This window comes from Pagrus pagrus (genome assembly GCF_965226575.1).
Source record: "Pagrus pagrus genome assembly, chromosome: 8".
Classification (NCBI taxonomy): domain Eukaryota; kingdom Metazoa; phylum Chordata; class Actinopteri; order Spariformes; family Sparidae; genus Pagrus; species Pagrus pagrus.
In genome coordinates, this window is record NC_140192.1 from 14,779,710 (window position 1) to 14,799,487 (window position 19,778).

The window sequence follows — 19,778 nt, forward strand, 5'->3', positions numbered from 1 at the left end:
CATTCTAACCCCACTTTCACTATGTTATTTGTCCTGCCACCCGGTTTGATGGAGAGCTCTGGTCTTGTGTCAACTCTGACCCCTCGCTGATATGTGTGTCCTCCTACCACTGGGACTTGAGACGATGCGAAACGTTCTTTCTTTCTACTCGATCAGCAAATAACAAAACCAACCTGCTTATTAATACCTGGTTTCATTCTGCCTCTTCGGCATTTCTAGGTCGAATTGGGATTCTTACCCTTGTTTTTTGATTTGAACAGTAGCCAGGCTGTTAGCGATAGCCATGTTGCTAATGCTGTCTCTTCGGCAGTGCCGCTATCAGTATTTGAGGTGGAAGTTGTCTGTTTCCGCTTTACCTAAAAGTATGTTTATAGGAAAGTATCCTATTGCAAGTGAAAGTCCTTAATCAGCTTAAAGTAACAATAAGTAGAAATTGGCATTTGGTGCGCCCCCTCTGGATGCAGCACCATTGTCGTAAATACAAATCCCAGGTCTGTAACAATTTGTCAGGTGTGAAGCTACATAGTGTAGAAACAAGTGATGGGGGGCGGAGTGGCTGAGACAGAGACACCATTCAGCCTTTTAAAAGACACTGTACCATCAAAATTATATTGAAATTGCAAGAGGCCCAAACAAACAAGACACCACTATTTTGTGAGGAGTAGCGCACCAAAATGTTTGGAAATCACTGGTTTAATCTTCAACAGTGCAATGTATTTTATAAACTCGTCATTTATATTTTGCTGTTTCAATTTCAGCCACTGAAACACATCATTAACAGGTAACGTGTGGCTTGTCTGACCACTGCTCAGTGGGGATAATGAGTTGTTTATATTCCACCAGCACAAAGACACACGAACGCACCATGAGGGGACATGATACATTTTGCTGACTCCACAGGCAACTAATGCAAATGGAAGCAAGCTACAATTAAATGCAAATACAACAGAAAAAAGTAGAGGTAGAATGAGATCCGACTTGGTTTCACACAGTTCCACATACCAGCTGTTGGTGGCAGTAAGATGTCATATCATGTATCAGTGCACCGACACAAGAGGAGGGGAAGAAGACAGCGATCTCTCCCTCCAATTCAAACAACTATGACTTTGGAAATGCATGTAACATGTTTATTAGACTTACTGTAAAGGATGCACCAAATGCATTTTTGTTGGATTATCACAGCGACACAATAAACTGTAGTGCCGTGATTAAAAAATGCTACGTAAAAATATACAAGCAATTCAAATGTTTTATACACAGTGGTTTACATCAGGGGCTCGAACGTCACTTGCTGTGGACCGTAGTGAGGAAGAGAAGATGGGATGAGATACAACAGAGGTGGAGCGAAAAACAAAACACAGTTTCAGCTCACTGAGGTTAATGCTGCTTCTGATGCTGTCGATTATAACACAGACTGGCTCGCAGAGGATTTTGGACAGGATTTAGTCAGTGAGGTAGCCACCTGAAGCTTCATTACTTGAGCTGCCGTCTGAAAGGATCATTGATTTGCTCATGCAGCAGGCTGACACTGACCTGAAGCCTCTGATCACTTACTGGGATCAGCAGGGCTCATCATTTATCCTGTGGCATACTGCTTGCGCTGCACTGCATTTCTTTACTCCCGGCCTCCCAAACACACTGCGCAGCCTCTTCTCAGCTGTTTTACAATGCAGAGGTGAGACAAAGAAGGATTTTGCCCTCCACAAATGATGCAGGCGCCCTCTCATCTGATCCAGTCAGCTAAACGCACAGTATGTAATTTCTGCTGCTTGGGGTCTCTCAATCAAAACAATAACAAGATAGACTTTGAGAAGTAGCATGGTATCATGGGAGTTTTGTCTTCACTGTCAAACAATTATACTATTAATATTTCAAAAACATTAGCCAGATGGGTGCTTGCCTCTTAAGTGAATGATGATGTGCAACATCACCATCTCTCTGTAGTCTTAGCTTGACACAAAGATCTCACCATCTCTGAAATGCCACACCAGTATTGCCCCTTGTGCTGACCTGTATGTCAATCGGTTTCGCCTGCCAACAAAAAGGCAAACACAAAAGTAAAACAAAAACTGTGGAAAAACCAGAAAACCACAAGGAACGCAGGGAACACACAAAGACAGGCACAGGAGACGCGTGGATGCAAACAGACGAACCAACAAAGTGTGAGGGAACACCCAGGCTTAAATACAAACTAAACTAACGAAGGGATGAGGCGCAGGTGGAGAACACTGAGAACGGGGCAGCGCTAACAAGGCTGATGTGAGACAGATGTGGGGGAAAACTCAATGAGGTGAGCAGGAAAGTGACGAGACACACGAGGATATAACTACGAAATAAAACAGGACATCAATCACCCAAAAAATCGTTCAAAACGTTATTTGTTTTGATGTTTTCATGGTAATTTTTTGTTTGTATTGGTGATGCAACATTTGCGGTACAAGTCAAAGAATACCTGAGTGCAATGTTAGATAAATTATTGCATAGAATACAGTTAAAATGTAATTAATGGGTTATAAGTTGGGTTGAATGTTTGGAATTTACTGATAATTCACTGAAATGAGACTGAAATTCACTGAATATGTGCTAAGTCTGTAAATTAAAACAACAAATGGTTCAACAAATGTCTCAATCAGAGATTATAAGCCTCCACCCCCAAATCAGCATTCAGAGTGGTACTCAACAGGTGGAGCATCAAGTGTATAAGATAAAAATAATTATACATTGTTCAAGAGCAATCCTCCTGTACCTTAAATCACTGAAATAACTTACAGAAATGGCTACAACTGATGGATTTTTCCTTCCTTGTCATTGCTCGCAGTAGTAGCCACACATTTTGTGACCACATTTTGCAGTTGTTGCACTGTGTTACAACAAATAACCTGGATTCATGGGAAGAAATCCAATTTTTCCTCAGTAAAAGATTTATAGTTTAAAGTAAGTATTTATAGTAAGATAAAAGTTTTTTTCTCTCCAGGAAGTAATGACCTTAAAATTACAATAAAACATTAATTTCTACTCCCACTTGTATTTTCTCTTTGGTACTTTGGTCTCTTACCTGCTGCACACATCCCTCATGTAGCCCGAAAAGATCATTAATAAGGAAAGAATAAATGAGATCAGTATTTCTCTTTTTATACACCCAGAGCACTGATTTGATGGCCTGCTCCAGCATTGAAAACCATGTAAATGGAACAGCAAAATGTGCGTTTTGGGATTGCTTCTTCTTCCGCTTTGTGAAATCAGTTATTACCCTGGAGTTTGTAATGTGTACATTATCTCTGTGTTCCTTTAAACCGATACTTAACCATATATTCCAGATCATTTCCCACCAAATGTGTGTTGAGTAAAAATATCGAAAGGCAATTTTTAGTTATCTTCACCCTGCTTGAATCCTCTATAAGAACCACTCCGACTAGCTTTCACCTATCAGGGATTTAGAGGCTGCTGGCCTTGCAGGGACCTAAAAGTGTCTTCCGATAAAGTCTTAAAACCAGCGTTGAGAAGCCACAGAACTTGTATCCTGTTACGCCTGCTGAGTCATCTGGTTTTGAGTTTTGAGCTCCCAAACAGGTGGAAAGATTCAGATGGGATAAAGCTCCATTTTCTCTCTCACTGTGTTTGTATTTTCTTGCTACAGTAAATTAGGAACCAACATCCATGCACAGACATCACCGTTTCCTTAACCTTCAGGGGAAAACACATCCATCTCAGTTTTGGGCTTTTTGAAGCTCCGAACTTTATCAGCTATAGCAGCCATGTGCATGTTTACAAGCTTCCTGACACGACTTCTGATCAGCCGGCGATAAAAGGAAATACTCGATGAAATATCACTTTTTGTGTGTGTGTGTGTGTCAATTAAAGAGGCTTTTAATCTCACTGCCTCAAATGCGTGATCAAAAAGCAACAGGCTGACCATGTGGTGTCATGGTGTCAGAGGTGCTGGTGTCTATGCAACAAAACCTGATTAATGTCATTAATGTCAAATTAATGTCAAAGACAAAAAGAAAAAACAAGGTGGGGGAATTTTAGTTTTGTTTGCTCACTTGTGATGGGTTAACCATGTTGTACATTGTACGATCTTTTTCTTCTTCTTCTTCTTCTTCTTCATCTCCTTCTAGTATGGTGGGAGTCATATTCCACTTGTAAAAGGCCATGCAGCTGCTAAATGGTAGCACGTGTGACAATGTTCACATATATTAAGTTGAGTTTCATCCTTTCATAATATGTTTTTTTTGTAAATGAACATTGACAGTGAAAGAACCACATAAGCAAAATATCTAATGTGGTAATGTATGAATGTTTGCACGTCGAGGGCAATTTTCTCAGCCAATACGACGGCTGTGTTTTGCTTTCAAATCTGGCCTGTTGTGTAACTATACATGACGAGGGGCCCCATGCAGTCGCACAGGACAAAAACAAACTGCACCAGCTTCCTTTCTCTCTCTGCATTTGATGGAGGAAACATTTCATAAAGTGGTGTGTAAACTACAATAAAATGAGCATGTAGCAGCTTCTAAAATGTTTGTGTCAGACATTTCTCTCACCCTGCTCTCTCTCTCATCTCTAATGGCTGCATCGTGGCCCAGAGTGATTTGGGGGAGGCTGGCAGCAGGTGAGGAGCAGCAGCGGGTGTAAATGGAGCTCTAATGTGATAAAGTGAGTGAGTTGCTGTGTTCGAGTCAAAACAGACCACTTACTTTGTGTGAAAAGCTATTGCCAGCGATTAGGAACAGGAGACCTGTTTCCCCTCTGAGGCTGTGCTCTGTTCTTTTCATTTTGTCACTTTGATATTATTATTTTAAAGCTTGCGGATCATTTAAAATTGCCGGCGCTGCTGTTGTCAGCAAGCTGTGGAGCAGGACTGTTAAGTTACTGGATGTGTAAATGTTCTATTCAATCCATCTGATGTGCTGTCGCCTTGTACATTTGCAATGTTTCTGTCCGTGTGAATGCTTTAACATTGTGTTCTGTTGTTTTTGTGCTGTTTTGTCTACTTTTTTACAGCCCACAGGAGAAAGTGGAAAATAAAATTGTTCAGTTGGTCTTTGTGAAATATTTCGGTGCACTGGTACACAGTCACTCAAAGCGCTTGAGCACACTCTGGCACACACTGGACCGTTGGTATATTCAGAACATTACTGGAAAACTGTTCGGCTATTCAGCACACCACACTCCCGGGGCGGCAAAGCGAGACGGAGCATCAGAGCACCGAGAGCAGCCAGTGTTTCATGAGCAGCTGAAAATGGCAGCTGTGGGCTCATGGGTGAATCAACAGAAATAATTCAACACAACATGCTTGATTCAAATCAAAACTGTGTTTTTTGTTTTTCTCAAGTGAGCTTAGCTTAGAGGTATTGCAATAACACTTCTTGTCTGTGACTGGACAGAACCCAAGTCCCTTGAAACAGTTATACATCATTTTCTGTTTTTATAATGCACTACTAATTTTTTCAAGTGGGCTTCAGGCGCCCACAGGACATTTTAAAGAGGTAGCTGGGCTGTATGAAGCTAAGCATTGTATTGCTGTGGAAAGTATTTTCACCATACTTGCTGTTGACAGCCCTTTCTGACAGGAAACTGAAGCTGTTATCCCTTTATGCTCTCTTCAACGCCACCAGACTCCTTTGACAAAAAAAAACAAACAATTTTACGGCAGTGCTGCTTGGCTTCGTACACCAAAGTAAAGCAACCAAAACCTTTTTTATAAAGTGCCTTTCAAAACCGGAGTTGCGAGGTGCTGTACACTGCAAACATTAATGAAAAATAGAGAGTTAAAACAGGATACTGTAGAAAACAATAAACACTTCACAGGAGTCAAATACACATTACAGGACAAAGTCATTACGAAACTGGCGAGTTTTAACCGGCTTCTTAAAACTATCGACTGACTCTGTGTTGGTAGCAGAGCTGGTTGGTGAATTTCTGTAGCTAGCAAGCTAACTGCTAATAGCTTAGTCAGCTGGGAACACAGTAGCGCTGGTCAGTTACTTTCTTCTTTCTCTGGACTGAGCTGTTTACTCCAACGTAGCATGTTTTCCTCTGCACATCACTTGATTTAGTCAAACAGTGAAGAGGGGAAAAAAGGGGAAAAAAGCTATCCAAGCTACTTAGCAAGCTCCTAGCTTGACCTCTAATGGGACACTAAGTTCTCATGGTTCACCATTGAGTAGTAATTCAGTAAACCTGGATGGTGCAACAGAGCTATACGAGCTACAATAGCTTTCTCCATTTTGGACTATTGATCAATACATGTATTTGTGGGTCAAAGTTGAATTTGACTAAGTTTACTTCACCACTGTGAGCAAGTCCACTGGTCTGTTGTCACTTTAAGTGCTGTGTTGGAAAAAAAGAAAAAAAAATGTGAAAAGCTATTTTCCTGAATTTAAAAAAATAAAATAAAATCTAGTGCAGAAAAAAACAGCATATTCAGGATAACAATCGTAAAACCGCCTCATTCTCCAAATTTCCTGTTGATTCCTCTCACTGTTGTTCACTGCTGTATTGGGAAAATGCTGTTAAATTAAAATAAAATAAAAAAATATTTTAATTAATAAACTAAACGGGAAATTATATAATTAGTGGAATTAGTACAAAGGTAAATAAATACAGGGGTATCCATATATGTCACATTTTATAAATTAATTAAAGTCTACATTTATTTTCAATTTTATTTTTGGTGCTTTTAATGGCATATTCATTTATTTAATAAGCCATTTCTTTATTCATTTTTATTTTGGCACTTTCAGTCCTCCATATTTTTAGATATTGAAAATGAAATGCAACCTCAGATGGACCTCTTGAGGTCAATGCACCCACAACGTTGCATTAACGCTGAAGGACATTGAAAATGTTTATGGTATACAGTTTATTTGTGCTGCAGGGCAAACATATTTCAAAAGAAATAATTATATAAATGCAATGTATGGCTTTCATTCATTCACTGAATAAAATGTCATAATAAAAAGCTAAATGAACTGGAGTTCAATTTCCTGCGTTAAGTTGTTTAAATAGGCAGAGATGCATGATAGAAAGATCAAACTGGTAACACCAGCCCGTCCTATCAAACTGAATTTGTCATTCAGCACACACACCAAAACACTCTGAAGCAACTGATGTGGTTTAATAAAACAATCTGCCGCCTGCAAAATTGATCACTGAAACCTCCTTCCTTTGTTTTGTTTGTCATTAAAGAGTACGGCAGCTGTCCCACGGGTGCTTGCTATTTAATCAAACCGTAGGTATCCGAATGTCAATTTCACCGCAAAATGAAACTCATGCTGTCCAAAAAATTGAGTTGTTTGTTGCTAAAAAACAATAAAGCTGCTGGAGAAGAAAAGCAGGTTCAGCCTCCTCTCCCCTCCGTGATTGTATTTTTTAACTCAGCGCGAAACAGAAAACATTATTCATGTGTCTGATTGTCTATGGGGCTCGGCTTCCTGCCCATCACCCAGAGCAGTTTGAACCTCCCCTGTGAGCTACTTTGTCCAGCGAAGACTCGGAAAACATCTCAGCATTGCAGGAAATGAAAGAGCCATGAGATATTTTTGACTTTCGCGGCTTTTATTTTGTAATATTCGTGGTAGTGGTAGACCTGTAATGGTTTTCTTTTGAAAGAACCTGCACATTAAAGTTTTTTTTTTTTGAGGTTTATATTCTTTGCTTTTTTCCCTTTAAAAAGCAGCAGCCCCTTTTAGCTCACAGACAAGGTAAAGGAAGTCCTTTTGAGTCTTATCCCTAAAGTCAATTCCTACGAAAGCCATAAGCAATCATATTCCCTTTAAAGAATTTCCTTTTTCTAACTGTTAATACATATCCTAAAGACACCATCGTTAAATAAGCAGTTGATTTCCCTCACTGCATAGTTTAAATACCCGTGGTACCTATGAGTAGGCGGTTCTGTTGATTGAGCTCATTAAGCCCTTGCCCTTAAATTCACCCTTAAGAAACAGACAAATGTTCTCTTTTTATACTCTGGCCGCTCTCATTTGCACATATAAACACTTAATTTCTGCAGATGAAAAGAAAGAAGCGTTTCAAAAGGTGACAACAGTGCAAGTGTAAGGAGTTTTTCAGTGCATTTAAGAGCTGGTGTGTCACCATGGGGCCTCTGAAGGTGACTGAAGAAAGGAAGTCTTCACACTCTACCTGAAAGATGGGAATTTCAGAGCAGCTCAAGCAGGACTATTAAAAAAAGATCACTGAGTTCATGCAGAAAAAATAATTCTCTGTGGCTGTTAGACACACTCTGCAATCTTGCGGCACATCAATAAAACCCTATTTGTTACAGGTTGCTATCACTCAGTTTTCATTTCTGAGACACATGAGAAAAGAGAAGATGTCTGAACAGGTTGGACTGGAGTCATAACCAGCAGGCAGCAGAGCGCAGTCAAAAAATCCCTGTCGCACCATGAAATTCAAATGAAAGAACAAGTGAGGGAAGGAGATGATTTCAGATGTGTGTCCAATACAATAAATCCACATTATGCTTGTAGCTACTTGAGTCATCGTACAGGAATAGGTGCAGCAACCCAATCAAATTAGCAATGACCAGAAAATGACAGGGTGCAGCATCGCAAATGGTAAAGGATGAATTTCATTCTACTGAGACGTGCGGCGTAAAGAGCAGATAACTGCACTATTTATTATTCTTTTCCATTCTCTGCATGATTCATCAAGGTGGGTACACATGCTGTAATTGATATCCTGAGCTGATATCAAGAATAATAAAAGGACCAAGAAAATTGTTGAAACAAGAAAATTAAACTGTATGTAAGCTAGGACTTGATGCAGATGATTTCTACCTGGATGTTATGCAAACAAACATTAAGATTGGTTCTACGTAACAGAGACAGCATGAGAATTCTTGTCAAGCTACATTTGATTCTCAAGGGGCCTTCTTTTTGGTTAAACATTGTATTCTGCATTATTATGGATCTCATTGCAGTTCTCACAAGACCACTTTTAACTCACACAGTAGCTGTGGTAATGTCTAATTTGCATGCATCCTGATACAGCAGTTAATGAGCTGCAGTTTTCCTGGTAAACACACCTACCTCTTTGGCCTCTCTACCAGTCTTATGCTGCTCCTCTGTGTGTCAGCCATCCTCCAGAGCCGCTCTTTGCTGCAGGAATGCTTCTGTGCGTGTTAGGTAGAGCAGACTCTATCTATCAATCAAATTGTACTTGTACTTGAGTACATATACTTATTTACAATCCAACACTTGTACCTTTGAGTTGATTTGAAACTAACTTGAGAGAGAGAGCTGCATGCATAAAACAAGATCAATACATCCTTTTTTTTAGTGTCCCAGAAGGTGCTTGATTACAAGGTAAACCTGAAGAAGCCTGGAGAAAGATGTTTGCATAAAGACTATTCATACAAGCCTCCTTAAGTGCACCCTTTTTATTTTATAGTATGATTTCTGGTTAGATTATGATTTCATTAGCATCAAGGAAAATCTTCCTGTGAAGGCTCTGCACGAAGCTGCACTCATTTTTTCCCCCCAGATCACATGTTAATACATTTCACAAATTAAAAGTTTCAAGTGTAAATTACAGAAGTTATTTTATCCTTCCAAACCACAGCTCAGTGACTGAGGCAGCACTTCTCTACACCCCTGAGTAAAACGTATTTCTTTGGTCACACTTTGAGTCTCGGAGGCGAAGACGAGGTTTGAAAGTGGAGCGCGAAAAGGATTCCTGAACATCCTTCACAAACAAACCTCTCCCCTCCAGACCTGAGCTTCCACCCTGCTGTGAACCTTGTTAGAATGAAGACATTACCGGCCCGGCTGTGAACCTGTGATAGACGCTAGGCTAATTCCTCATTTCGGCTCAAACTGTGTGACCGACAGAGACAGAGGGAAAACAGGAATTCCACAAAACACTGAGGTAAATCTTTTACTCTGTTGGAGGAGATTGAGTCTTACCGCTACTTTGGTAGAGGTAAGACCTGTGGATAGTTCGTATTAGCTGTTCTGGCTGCTTGTTGTCGTCACTGAGGTAATAGGATTTTTTTTGACTATCCTGCTTCTTCTGCAATCCTTGATGCATTTGGTAGAGGCTGCTGGGACATGGCAGTGGACAGTGTGATCTTTGTTTGATTGTTTTGTTGTCTTCTAAAAAGCATGAACAAAAAATACATTTTGTTTAATTTGGAGGACTTCATGGGTAAAGATTCTTTGTAAAGAAAAAAAAACCCTTTGGGCTCATTTCAATTTTTTTTTTCATCATCTCTTCCAGTTACGATGACCTTGTTACTCACCAATGTAATTTCTGAGATCTGGGAACATGGAGACATCTTCTGTAAAAAAAAGTCAGACAAAGCAAGAAATGAACCTTGGTACATTCTGTGCTGCATTATTCTTGATTACTCCCTCTCATGCAACCATAAAAGCCTCATTTCAAACAAGCAGGTCATCAGTATGTGAGGTAACCAGTTCATTATCACTGGCTTTCAGCCTTCGGCAGGACACGGAGTCTCTGTGAGGTTGAGACGCCTCACCAGTACCAGAGCGTTACTGAGAGGTCTGACTTCTCTTTTTCGTGTTGGGAGGATAAAAAAAAAAAAAGAGATGCTTGAACAATAACTTTTTAATTACAAAGAGCACATGAGCTGACAAATGGAAAAAACCTGGGTTTCAACTTATATCTTGAAAGAAAAACAATTGTAGAGCTCCAATATCAACCTATTTATCTCCAAAAAAATTCATATGACAACTAACTTGGTGAGTACAGTTTTATTATTACCAATAGGAGTGATGGAGTGATGAAGTTAAATCAAAAAAATGTTGCAGTTTGTATAAAATCTGAATATCACTTCAGAAAACCAACCCCTTAAATATAAATGACATGTTTCTCAGTTATTCCAGGTCATAATTTGAGGTTGGATGTGGTCCAAAGTGGAATACAAATGAACCCTCACAGGTCACTGTAACAACCTCTTCTGATCATTAAGGATGTCAGCCCTCTTTGGATTGGAAAGGATAGGAAGTGAGAGTTCCTGCCGGTCCTGAGATTAATATTAAAAATACCACATGTAACATGTTCACATCCAGAGACTCATACAAGGGTGAGGAGGTGTTTTGACCTGTCTGCTAATGTGTATTCAGTATACAAAGTTGCCATGTGACCTTGAAATATCAAAACATATTCTGAAGAAAAGCTTTAACAACAGTCCCTGAAATGTTTTATCATCCTTGAAGCCTGCCAACCGAACCAGAATGGCTGAGTGAAGGTTAGGCTTTCTGCTAAATGCAGTATAGATAGAGAAGCACACACTTAGTCATGACCTCTTTTTGAGTCAGTCTGCTCTTGGATTTTTTTCTCTTCCTCAAAGGGTCTCATACAATGTATGCATGTATAGACGAACGCAGCAACCGATCTGTGCGTTCCGCCATTTATTGGCGCCGCCGTTACTGCGATGACGTGTGGTAGTGACATTAGTTACATTAGGCCTTAGACAGTGGCCTTAAAGGTGCAATATGTAAGTATTGGTCAACTGTTCGAGGGGCAGCATATCACTTGTAAGAGTAACCGCTAACACTGGTAACTATAGCTGCTGTTAGCTAGTTAGCTCAGTTAGCCAAGCAGCTAGCAGTCCGGACTGGGAGTTGGGCGAAGTGTCTTTGGACCAGCAGAAGGTTTGTGTTTCTCCTTTTCGCTTGCAATTCTATGCAAAAGGCTTGATCCTACTCCAGGACAGCTGCGGACTTGCAGGGAGACAGTGGACAGATACGTTCGACAATCAGGGGTACGTGTACATTGAAAACATGGCGACCCCCTGACACCAAGAAAAAGAGCTCCTCTGTTTGTTTTTGGCTGGACATCATGAAAACGTCAAAAATAAGTGTGTGCAAGAACTTAACAAGGATAGGATAAGGGATGGAGAATAAATGAATGTATATGTAGGCCTCCATATGTATGAAATGCATATGGTGCGGACAGTTTGCGTGGTCACAGACGTTGGGCTGCATGCAGACAGATGCTGATAACTTACACATTTTTGCCCTCCAAACTCACAGTGAAGAAAAATTAAGACTGTTTAAAGTGGGTATTCAAGGGAACAAAGCAGGATCATCCCTTAAAAACCTGAACGCACCACGGGACAACAATCATCAGCTCCAAAATCACAGAGCTCTTTGCAGCAATTTTTTTCGACAAAGTGTAGCGAATGTGATAAAACATGCAGAAACACTGGCTTGATCCATAAATCCAAAGGGAAACAAGAGAAAACAATGAATTCAGTGACTGGTGCCAAATGCTCAGCAGTACCAGTGGGAGGCAGTTTTAAAACAGATGGACAATATACTTTTCGGTTTGGCTCATTCTACACTGAACAATTCATTGTGTTGTCTCTAAGTTATGGAAATCACTCTGTGGTTTCAGACAGCAGACAAATCCAGTAAAAACGTCTTTATACTGTGTAGCCTCTGATTTTCTGCTTATCTCCATATAAAAGATTGGGTTTTATCTTGTCTGAATGCAGAGTAACAGTAGCTGTTTTATTTTTCCAACTGTTGTTGAATCCACTGGTGCCTTTAATTATGGCATGCCATTACGTGACCTCACGTTGGCAGTAAGTCACACTTTGTTTAAGAAAGAAGAATTACTTCTCCTTGGAGTAATTATTTTAAGGAATGGTTGGGGGATACGCTAATTTGCCACCTTGCTGAGAGTTAAAAGATAAAATCAAGCACTGTCAACAAGATTGATGTCTGTCTCCTCATCTAGGTCTCCACAAGGAAGTGTCTTCCCCAAAAATCTTTTTGTCTTTTCTTAAAATTATATTGGTTTTATTATCTGGTTTGCAAGTAAACTTGATTGACATTTATCTCAGCTGACCAACCACAGTCCCTCAAGAAGTTTATCTGTTTCAGTGAGGGACACCATCATCTGTTGAAACAAAATGGACTTCACAGTCACATTCACCTATCCATACCCACATTAAAAAATGGCAGAGGCTGCAATGCAAGGTGCCGACCTGCTCATCAGGAGCGATACAGCGATTTCTAACCAAAGTGCCCCATGATACTTCTAAGCTCATCTCTTCAAGCATCTGATCACAGACTGATGGATCAAACATTGGGAGCAATTCAGGGTTCAGTATCTTGCCAAAGGCAATGAGGACGAGCCGCTCTGCCTCCTGAGCTACAGCTGTGAGTCTGTGTTATGTGTGTGATTGACTGAGGTCAATTCTGTCTGACCCTGGATTATGTTCCTTTTAACATGTTTAATTAAAACACATAAAGAACCCTTAATGAAGAGGTTTTAGGGGATGTGCCTATTTGCCTTCTGGCGGAGAATCCATCAAATATGAAAGTACCACAAGTAGCCAGTCAGCTTAACTTAGCATAAAGACTGGAAACTGCCAAACCTATCAGTGTCTGAGGCATTTATGTATTTAAAAGCCTTCCTTTCTTTTGAGTGGCACAAAACACAACCGAGATGGTTTTGAAGACCATTTTAAGGACGGCAATGTCAGTCTGATGGTTGGTCCAGGCTGAAATATCTTAACAGTAAAAAATAAAAAAACAAAAACATGCATGGTCCCCAGAGGATATGGGGACCATTCAAAGGAACTGGGTGATCCCCTGACTTTTCCTCCAGTGCAGGTGGTTGAAATTGTTTGTCGGAAACACGTCACAACTGTTGGATAGATTGCTGTGTAATTCGGTGCACACATTCATGGTTCCCAAAGGATAAACTGTGATAACACTGATCTTGACCTCTCATCATGACTGGGTAACACATTTTGGGATGTCCAAATTTGGTTCATGACCAATTACTGGGAAAACTAATGACATTCCCATAAGCCTCAGCTGTACTTAGTATATTAACATTTGCTAATTAGCACTTGGCAACATCCAAACGTGCTAAATCAAGATGCTTACACCTGATAAAACATCTGCATGTAGTTTTGATTATGTTAGCATGGCCACATTATCATTTTGCTCAAAGTGTGACTGTGGCTGGCTGCAGCCTGTTAAAGTTTTTCATCTCTTTTGCAGGAAGCCAACAAATGCTTTATGTCTTCTCTCATTTGAGGAGAATGGAGCTCTCTATTCAGCTCCAGTCTGCTTTATACGAACACATGCAAACCCAGCCTCTTCCTAATAGGTCTAAATCACGGGCCTGAACAGACTCATTCTCGCTCCCCTGATATTACCATCGCCTCTTATTAGCCAGTGCATCTTCTCCTGAACAGGTGAAGCGTTGATGATGCAGTTTCTTTACTTAGCTGCAATGGTAGTAATTGACCCCTCACAGCAAACAGGAAAACTTCCCTGCTGCTGAAACGGATGCAAGATGGGCCTTAAATTATCATGACAGAGTAAAGCAATATGCGCAAATTCTAGCAGGAGAAATGTGTTTTGTAAAACCTGCTGTTTTTCAAGTTGTTTCACAAAGTCACCAAGCATCTTTCAGACACAAAGAGAGACAGCCAAATGCTCTCACCCTGTTTGACTACGTTTCACTGTCTTCCCCTCTGAAATTTTCATTCGGCTGGATGAATAAACATCAGATAGTGACAGACAGTCGATCTCTGCGAGGGGGAAAAATCGTCCACTCTGTGTACTTTTCCTGTCACGTCTTTCTGGGCATCTGCTGCAAAAACGCTGCTGGAAATAATGACTGCAAGTTTGAAAAGTTGATAATGGCAATCTGAAAGGATGTCAAACCATTAAAGGGGCTGTGAAGCGCGTGCAGCCTTGATGGGCTAAATGCCACACATTCAGTGGTTTCATGACTAATAGTACAACACAGAAGCTTTTAACATTCTTCTTCAACAGACATTCATCAAAAACAATTCACATGAACAAGCACAAAAGACAGAGGCTTATTGTTTGGTTGAACTCATAGTGTCAACCAAGACCAGAACATTGTCTACAATTAAAAGCAATTAAATCCATAAATTCCAATTACTCGCTGCCCAACCCAATCGCTGGAATAAGTGATGGCAATGTACTGTTCTGCAAATCACTGATATGTTGAAACATTTCTTTAGGTTCAGTTTCTATTTCATGTTGTGATAACGCTTTGCTTATGCTCTGGTTAGGTTTAGGCACAAAAACTGCTTAGTTAGGGTCAGGAGAAAACCCTGTTTTGGCAACACAAACACGGGTGTAGATGACCCATGGTCTCCTTTAAAACATCTGGTTTTGTTGCAGCAAACTTGGCTGGAAATTGTCTTGAGGTCATATTAAAACTATCCAGTGGTTTCACACTTTCAAGTGTTGAAACGCAGCCTCAAACTGGGGTCACTGACTTAGCACCCTTCTCGCCTATAAGTCCTCCACCATCCCCTCCAATTTCTGATAGTCAGGTTGTAAATACTGTATGTAATGTGAACATGATGATACAGCATGACGCGTACAAATCTGAATGTATCCGTGGTTTGTAGAAACGTTCACTACCCACATTTTATTCTGGCAACTGAGCTGGACAGATGCTAATCCTGAACAAAAAGAGAGTTTTAAAAAATAAACTCACTTTCATTTAATTGCTAGAATATTAACAAGGCTACTTCATTGCCTTCCTAAAAGATAATTTATTTTATCCTTGTTTGACATTTTTAGGGATTCATGGCCAAGTAGCACCGCTCAAATTAATTTGTGAATCATTTGTTTGTGAATTACTCAGAGCATCTGTTTTTGTATGCATTTTAAGCAGGTGCTTGAACACTCTTGAAAAACAAAACAGGCATTTTTTATTTTATTTTAAGTATTACAAAGTTAGGGGGCTCGGGTAGACAGGGAGATTTCACTGAAGCATACTCACACACACACACACACACACACGCGCACACACACACACACACACACACACACACACACACACACACACACACACACACACACACACACACACACACACACACACATCCATGAAAAGTGAAAACACAGCATGCATGTTTGTCCAATCCAAAAATCGATCACAGAAGAGGAAAAAGTTAATTGTGTGCCAGTTGGTTTTGTTTTTCTGGGTAATTGGGTTGAAAAAAAATCAATGGCCTCCCTTTCTTTTACCTGAGGAGGTTCATACAACTTTAATTCAAGAATGCAAACAATGATCCTGACATGTCTTTGTCCTTTTAGTGTTGACTTTCACTCAGAGTATTAGAGAAGAAATTTAAGTTATCAATGTTTTAATTTAAAGCGACTCAGCTCCAGACCTCTGAATCGCTGCAACGTCGCCATTTTTTCCCAATCTGAATAGGTCTGTTTCAATGATAAGAAAAACAATTGAGTTAAACAGAGCTTTGGTTGGAAGGACAAAGAATGGGGATGACAAATGGAAAATGTGAATAAGAATAACACAGGACAGCATATTTGTGAGATCAATGTGAAAAAATGTTGAGTTAAGTGCTCCGAGGATCCGTACTGCAGCCTTCGTTTGTGTTGGCTGGAAATGAATTTGTCTGTTCGGAAAAGCCATAAACACAATTTTCTTTTAGACAACACTGTGTACAATTGAGTTTGTTGCAAGCATACCCTGACCTTGAGCAATAAAAGAAAACTAAATGGAAATTCGGTCTGATTACAGACCACGATCGCCAAAATATATTACAAAAGATATTTCCTCAGTTGGTGTTTCCATGATTTCCAAAATTTCCGACCAATTCAAAGTTGACATGCACAAATTATTTCTTCTTAAAAGGGAACTGAAGTGAATTCAGTATAATTAAACTTGATACAAAAAGCAGCAGATCCAAACAGACCAAAATGATGCTGTTTTCCTGAAACAGGCACAAACTCCTGATTAAAACATTTAAACCATCAGTCCTGCTCCTCTTATGCACATTTCTAAAGCCTCATTTATGTCTTATGCACATTTCTAAAGCCTCATTTATGTCGTATGCACATTTCTAAAGCCTCATTTATGTCTTATGCACATTTCTAAAGCCTCATTTATGTCTTTATTTATGTCTTTGGTTTGTGAAATGTACTTGAGTGGACCTCTGAACCATAGGTGGTCTGTTGGGTCTGTTGATTGTGAAGGCCAGAGCGTTTAATTACAGTCATTTTTATACTCAGTCCATTCATGCCCTGCATGGGAGAATCTACAGTTTCTCTACTTATTTAGTTTCCTTTAATTAATTTGTTTGCTTTCTCTTGGCTTCATGCTGCATAAGGCCAGAAGAAAAGCATTACGAAGGATCAATATGAGAAGCTTCTAAGCCTTCTCTGTGAGCGCTAAGCGATGGTTTCACTTCTAGTAAACATCATCTCTGTACTCATCCCGAATCATTGCGTCACTCACTTTGATTTACATTATCAGATTCGGTGTTTTGCACACTGAGACAATTTCTCTGCCTTTGGTTCGTCTGAATTTCGAGCAAGTCCTCTGAGGAGATAATCCCATCACTTAACCAAAAGTACATAACACTTTTACCATGTGCACTTATTCATTTTGAGCTCCTGTTCGGCAGTAGGGTGGGTTCCTCTGCCAAAGCATGTTATACACATCAGTGTCTTAACATCTTCTTGGCAATATATAAAGAGCTTATGAAAGGCACCCTGCAGAGGCTTCAACACTAAATCAGGACTAAGAGCACACATCTGTAGAGAACACAGTAACCTAATCAAGCGTAAATGTGTCATAGCAAAGCACATTCCCCTCTCAGAACGTCTGCCAGACACAAGGGGAACCGTCCTCTCGCCCTCAGTTGTGACTGACAGTGCGCATCCTCTAAACGCTGTGAGTGGAGCTTTGAGGGCACAAACTGGATAAATCCTGTCTCTGTACTCGCTGTCGCTCCGGGCCAGTGGAGGGATTTTCTTGGGGGAGTGTTCGGGGCTTGGCCACAATGCATTGTGGGGGTGCTGGTGAGTCACGGCTGTGTGGAAGCAGTGATAGAGACGGTGAACAGCTTTCTTAATGTCAGCTGTAATACCCGGGCAGACATGTAGGGCCTAATCGAGTATGGCACTTCCCAAAGCACCAAAAGGAACAAGGACTACCAGCTCATCTTTTCATCATTATGACATTGTTTGGTGCTGCTTAGGTGCCCACAACCTGGATTAACAGCCCTCAGCTGCTCCTCTTCTTGTCATTTTTGTGATATTTGACCGTGATATGTCGTCTAATATTTTCATTTTCAAGGATAAAAAACAAACTTTGCAAGCCAAAGACATTACCTTGCTGAGCAAGAAGGACCCTTCCAATGTGATTTAAAGCCTGTGGGCATAACCTTCTGCCCTACTGAGTATGAGAGTGAAAACCTAACCAAGCATGAAGAGGCTGTCTTGTCCACTCACAGACTGACACATTGCTGATTCATAAATAGCCCTGTTTTTGCTTTTTATCTCCAGGTTTGAATGCTTGACAAGCCAATGAGCAGTTAAAAGATAGAAAAGCTTTTTTTTTTTTTTTAAGATTTTATGACAAGGAGTAAAAGAAAGATGAGAGATGAGTGTGAAAGTAGAATGATTTTTCAAGGTGCTGGTCGGGTCCATTTCTGTTTCCCAGAGTGATCCAAAGGCTCAGATTCTCTTTTATGGTTTGGCTTTTTGTCCATTTCAGAGGAAAAACACATTTTTGAAGGGAGAAACAGCAAATTGGATTCTGGAGGGGGTAAAGCTGAGCCTCTGCGTCTGTCTGTTTCTGATAGTGACATTAGAAAATACTGTATGCAAAATGTTAAATGTACGAGTAGTAGTACATAACCAAAACTCCCGACAGAGCAGCTTACACTGAGTACCATAACATCATGACAAATCCCTGAGAACATTTGTAGATCGTTTCGGACTTTGGAGGCCATGTCTATCTGTTGGTCCACTACCAAAAGTCTCAATCACTATTGGATAGATTGCCATGAAATTTTGTACAGACATTCATGTTCCCAAGAGGATAAATCCTACTCACACTGGTGATCTCCTGACTCTAGCGCCATCAGGAGGACTGGAGGGACTGCCATGACTTTTGGTACACATTTATGTAATCTGTCATGTCAAAACTAATGCCGTTCTCATCAGCCTCTGTTGTAGGCTACTTGGTGTTTAGTGCTATCATGCTAACATGCTGCTACCTGCAGCCATGTTACATGCAGTTAAAGACAAGAATATACCTAGACACTAATTATGTAATATTATAATTACATTAATATTAATATAATAATAATATATTATTAAATATTACATTATAGAACAATTACTAATACTATTGACATACCTCAGACTGGCATCATCAAGCTCCAAGTGCCAAGGCCGGCACCTCTTTTGGTGGAAAAAAACTATACTTTTGCATAACGGGAGACCCAACAGTGAAAGTGAACTCTTCTCCAAAACAGCGCAATGACAATAACATTTTTTTGATGGCGATAAATATGCATTGTTAATGAACTATAATCATAATTCATGTTTCCATCCAGCTACTTCTATGTGAATTATAAAGTATTTAATTGAAAAATCTAGATAGGAACGGTAAACACAAAGAATACTGTGATTAGGAATAGCTTCTGTTGTTTAAATTAAAGGTCTGATAAGATAAAGTATTCTGGTATGAAAACCTGCATATTTAATATAGCCAAGTGTCCTGTATCATAAATACATGTCTTGCATTTGCCACAAACCAAAATGTTTGACAATCAGTGTGATATCTATGCAGTGTGATATCTATGCAAGCATATCTATACAGCCTCACAGAAACCCTGGCATAGCCGTGGACTCTTTCTGTCACTCTATCTTGACGACTGATCAAAGTGTAAGTTCATAATCCTCTGTGTGTTTTTCAGGGGTCAAGAAATTCTCATTTACATGTCATTTATTCTCCCCACA